Here is a 6,321-nt window from a genome sequence, read left to right as displayed (position 1 = left end):
ATCGTTGAACAGCCGACCCAATTTTTTGGTTTGAGACTACCAATGTTCTAATCCGTATCACTGTTCGAATCAGGGATTCAAATTAAGTGATTCAAATCATTTGTTAAAATCAAGTCATTCAGATCTCAATTCGAAGCCAGTAATTTTTTTACTGGAATAACAATACTTTACGTTAAGTATACATGACTTAAGGTATACATTAGGAGCGTTTAGGTATGACTAAACGGATCAATATCGATTCACAAAATTTGAATCGAATGATTCAACACACTATTTAGCTTAGATTCTAACTGCAGTTCATTTACAAAGTGCTCATTTTATGATGTCGATAGAAAGAAAAGTTATTAAAACGTTAGAATTCTTTCAAGTAATTAAATATACTTACTGTATAATTATACGTATTGTTAAAAGTCATAAATACTTGTAACTTTTACGAAACTGCAAAGGGTGCTACATTATTATTATGTGAGTTTGTCGAATTATATGAATTGGTAATCGGAATGGGTAACAGGGGGTGTAGAGCAGAACTCTCTACCCTTGGCAACACTTCGCATTCTTTCACCATTAGCGTGTGGAGAGTCATGGGAGAAGAAAGTACGTTCGGTTCTGTCTTGATTTTCAAATAGATTAAAAACTTTTAAGTTAGGGAACTTGGCGATTGCAATGCTTGAATATGCCATCTGGGGAGAAGACCAATACCATGCCTTTGACCCTTCCCTCTCCTCATCTTTTCAATTGTATAGAAATGTACTACAATATTTTCCCCTTTCTTATTATTTTTCGCATTTAAATGTTTAAAAAAGAATTTTTTAATTTCCTTGGCGCTTTCTAAGAGCTATGTTTAATGTAGTTTCCAGTTCCGTATAGTTTCCTAACTTGAAAGATTTTAATCTATGTGAAAATCAAGACAGAAACTAACGTACTTCCGATCAGGGCCGTCTTAATAGCATGAAGGGCCCCTGGGCACGTAAATGGTTTGGACCCCTTTAATATGAAATTACTGCTTAAGATCGAAGTATAAAAATTTCACGAACATTAAATATAAAATTAAACATTTTTAAAACATGCAATAATTTTGACAAATTTAAAAACATCTTGAATTCTCTGAAAATTTAATACACAAAAAATTAAGCTTTTTCAAGATATTTATAATTTAAAAAAATTTTAGATGGTAACCAGCAGTAATCTTCACATTCAAAATAATTTTTAAAAAGGCAAAAGGTAATCGCAATAACTAAATGAAGATAAATAAAGATATAACGCCTTAGCCAAATAAAAACCTTTAATAATTATTTTAAACAAATTTTGCGAACTTTTTTATTCGCAAATTCTTTGATTATTTCGTCAAATTCGATAGTCATTAACACATCACTTTCAATGCACATCAGACATAGCCAGTTCAAGCGTTGTTGTCCCATAGTGCTGCGTAATTGATTTTTTTATCAATTTTAGCTTAGAAAACGACCGCTCTCCGGTACAATTTGTGATCATCATGCACAAAAAAATTCTTAATGCTATTTCAATGTTGGGAAATATTGATTTTAAGCCACCAGAAACAATTGTTTCATACAATGCAGGAAGTTCAAAACTATTTTCTTCTGAATTTAAAAAATTTTTAAAATGGATGCATTCATTTAATATGTCATCATAATCTAAATCATTCTTGTACGTATTGACTAGATTTTTGCATTTATCACTCAGTTCATTGAATTCAATGTCCATTAGATTACTTAAAAAGTGAAAATTTTCCCCAATATTTCCATACGCTTCTCCACGTTTACTTATTTCTGTTATTAGCGAGTCTAAAGCAGGTAGAAATGCCTCCACTTTAAACTTATCATTTCCACTGAACAATCCTTTCCACTGAACAAATCTTTGGTTTCCTTTTCAGGACCATCATGTCTTGTGAGACGTATACTTCGAGTTCGGTCTCGTTTAGCTAAATACTCAAATTCGCAATTTGGCATTTTATTTTTGGCTCTAGATTCATAGTCACTAAATTTCTCTCTGAGATCAAAAAAATATACTTTTAAGGAATCAAAAAGTTTAGCAGCTGTACTCAAATTCATTTCAGGTGATTGCAAAAATAGGCTAGTTTTATTCACCCTTTCTAGAATATCACTCCATGAGATAGTAAAAAAAATTATTTCTAATGTGCTCATTTTTTTACAAAGTTTATGAGCTTCCCTCTTCGTACTTGCATCTTGTTCAGCGTCATTTGATAATAAATAAAGAGCTTGTTGAATTTTTTCATAACCTTGATTTAATGAATGAACTGCGTCAAACCGCGATGACCATCTAGTGCCTGACAACTGTTTCACAACTTTTTCACCATTTAGAGTAGAAATTAAAATACTCCATCGGTGAGTTGATACTGAGAAAAAAGTATACAATCTCTGGACAAAATCAAATCTGTATAGCCAAAGCAAAATATATTAATACAATAATGTGAGGAATTTTTAAAAATTTCATCCTTTTTTTTTCTTAATCTGTTGTTTGTTATTTTTTTCATTACTATCCCTTCATTACATCCCTTTTGTATATGTCTATTATTTTCCTTTATTTTATCTTCATTTTGAACTTATATATATATATATATATATATATATATATATATATATATATAAATATATTTATGTTACAAAATATTAAGATTTTTTTTTTTATTATATTTGTTTCAGTAAAAAAGCTTTTGAATTTTACAATAAAGTTAAATTTCTTTATTTGTTTTTTAAAATTGTTATTGCAAATTTACAAATAATGCTCTTTTTTGTAATAATGTTTTAAATAAAAAAATAAAATAATACTAAATACTAAATAATTTTCGAATTCACAACATTAAATAGTGAACATGTAGATGTTTATAAATAAAACTAACTATTTATACTTTCGAGTACAAATATAAACATTTTATTATATATCTCGTTAATTACATAATTTGAATAAGCAATTCAAATTTATTATAAAATTTCGATATCGATTTCATTCAATCCAATTGAAATCTCATTTTCACCAAAAATACTGCCACCACTTTTCACTATAAATGACAAAAAATTTTCAAAATCTCATATCTCGGACAAAAAAGCTCGTAAAGTCATTTATTTAATCGCGTTTTAAAGTTAACGACTTGTACTTTAATGTGTAAATAATAATTTTTATGCAAAAAATTTTGTCACAAAGTAGCAACTTCTCAGACTAGATTTTTTTTTTCAACAAAAAAAAAAATTCTTTGTTCAAATGTACAAATTTTTGCAAAAAATTGAGATAAATTAAATTAATAATTTTTAGGTGAAAGTAGAAGACCTGAACATAATATCCTGAAATTTATATGAAAATTGATTCATTTTTGAAAAAGTTATGACACTTTGAAAAATGATAATTTTTTAGAAATTTTAAGTGTCCCTCATAATTTGGCAGTATTTTTTTTTTTTCAATTACAGCAGTATACAAAAAAAAAAAAAAAAAAGAAATGCGAGTTCAATTAGTAAAATTTCTGCTAATATTTAGACAGAAACCACAGAATAGTTTATGATAACAGCATTTTGACAAAGAAATGTTTCATTCATTTATAAGTTCTGTTTTTACTTTCTAGTTTCTTTTGCACAAAATGATTATTTTTCTCTTTTTTCAGTTCATCTTTAATAAAATAGCACTTTTTTTTTTTTTTTTTTTTTTTTTTACTTTTGATTCTTTCGTATTTTTGTATTCTATGTTTGATTACTATATATAAAATACATGGAACACTGAAAATTTATTCAGGGATTATGCAAAATGATAATCCGTAAGAAATGATATTAATTGGTAATCAGGTAAACCATTCTCGTATTTTTAGCTGTGGACGAAGAAAAGGTTCGGTAAAAAACATCTCAAAAGTAACCTTATATGAATTTCACAGCTAATTCAATTGGCACGTCAAACCACAATTTAATTTTAAAGTAATTAAGTATTTATTCGAATGAAATTAAAGATATATATTTTAAAAACATTTCTACACGAAGATTAATTTAAGCACAATACAACTCTAAAAATACAATTATTATTATTTTGATAAAAACAAAATAAGTAAAACTTCATAAAAAAAATTACACTTAACACTCTCATACCATAAATTAAGTTAAACAAATTAACCAATTCTTAAAAATATTTTTTATTACAGTTTTTATTATTCAGCATAATTAAGTCATATGAATTTTATTCATGAAACTTTAGTGTTTAAATTATTTCGTTGTTTTTTTAATTAATTAAAATAAGTTTATGCTAATTTTTTTGTATTAAGATATAAATTATCAACATTTATATAAATTTGTTTATTAAATTATATGTAATTTTTTTATAAAATTAAATGTGAGATTAAATTTATGAATGAAAACAAAGTTATTGAAAAATCATGAAAATTTTAAGTTTCGATTTACAATTTTAAAAGTTACATTAATTTCATAAATATAAAGTAAGACCAAACTCCATGCGTTCAAAATAGATTCATGCTCAAACAATAAACGGTAAAATCATGAATTAATGTTCAGTATAAACATATTTTATATATAAACTATAAAACGTAAAACAATTCTAACACTACATAAATTGAAATATACGACTACATTGAAATATAAATGTATTAAGTAATTTAATAGAAACATTTACTTACCTCCCAAGAAATGGATTTCTTTCAATCCAAAGATGAACTTTATTAAGAACAGGAGTTCTCGATGGTACAATTTATTTAGAAAATGATACTGTGCGCGCTTTGTAAGAGAAAATTTAAAATGATTTTGTCAGAGAAAGTCTCTTCAAAATCACCAAGAAAAAAAAAGAAAGAAAGAAAATATCAACAAATGTCTCCCCCTACTTAAATCCCTAAAACATGGATAAGGGCTTAATACATCTGTTTTCCTAGAAATTCTAGATAATTGCCTGTTTGAGGCAATTCATGAATAGATAGCCAACAAAGAGATGGTTCTGTGGATATCCCACATTTTTAAAACATCGCAAAGGAGTGCAGGGCCATAAATAAGATAATTTCAAAATGCAACGAAGTTCTTTTCAATTCGTTACGCTATGCTACAAATAGCCTCTTGGACTAGCAAAATAAATGGTTTCGCTCCTCTGATTACTCGCCAAAAGGGTCCCCTAGGAGCGAGGACAATGTATGAAAGGACAGGAACAAACTGAAAAGGAAATGCAAGTTGATCACCTAAAAATTTCATGGAAATGTAGAACTTCAGGCGTCTTTTTAAGTTGTCATGATAATAAGCTATTCCTGTAATCCCTTTTCACTGTAATCAATCACTATTTGTAGAAAGAAAAGAAAAGTATGCACTTTAAAGTGTGTAATGAAGGAATTATTTCAACTCCCATTGATGAAGAAATTGTAATTTTTAAATTTATTTATCACGAGTTTTTTTTTTTTTTTTTTTTTTTTTTTTTTTTTTTTTAAATATAATCTATAAAGATTGAACTTCTCAAGGGCCCCCTGAGCACCAAGGGCCCCCGGGCACTGCCCGGTTGTGCCCATACGTAAAGACGGTACTGCTTCCGATTTTTATGTCTTTCCACACGCTAATGGTGAAAGCATGCGAAGTGAAGCCATAGGTAGAGAGTTCGGCTTTGCGCCACCTGTAGCCCGTTTCGATTGCCACTAGAGAACTGAAAATTATTGAGCATACTTCTGAAAGAATACGTCATTGAATTTTTACAAAATATTTATGACAATTAAATACGAAAAATTTTAAGAAAGGGGAAAATATTGTTGTACATTCCTATACAACTGAGGAGAGGGAAAGGGGAGGGTCAAGACATGGAACCGGTCTTTTCCCCAGGTGGCGTATTCGAGCGTTGCAATCGCGAATGGAAAATCTTAATTTTTTAATTATGAATGTGTAAGAATCTCTTGAACTTTTCAAAAAAAAATTTCAACCCTATGTGACGTAGCATCAGTGCGTGAAAAACGTAACTGAAATTTAAGCAACAATTTATCATAATTTAAATCTATTCCGATAAAAATCAACTGATTCTAATCAGATGCAAATTTGTGATTCGAGTCATCGAATCAATTCATTGAATCTCCGAATCAGTACCAAACTCTAATTAGTCAGGTCATAATAAAATATAAAAAAATCCCGGTTAAAAATCTGTTCTTATTTATATGTATGAACATGATGAAAAGAGTTTTTATTTGTTCTTTTTTTTTCTCTTTAAAATGAATAATCTTTGAGAACAATATTTAAAATCAATCAAAAGCTATCTAAATGTGGTTTGTTTTATTTTTTCAAGAAATAAATAACTTTCGAGTTACTTGTAACTCTTGCTCAATATTAGCACATT

Source organism: Parasteatoda tepidariorum, chromosome 1 (assembly GCF_982258835.1).
Source record: "Parasteatoda tepidariorum strain Cologne lab strain chromosome 1, Ptep-v5.0, whole genome shotgun sequence".
NCBI classification, from domain to species: domain Eukaryota; kingdom Metazoa; phylum Arthropoda; class Arachnida; order Araneae; family Theridiidae; genus Parasteatoda; species Parasteatoda tepidariorum.
The sequence above is the reverse complement of the archived record's forward strand: the minus strand, read 5'-3'. Positions refer to the sequence as shown.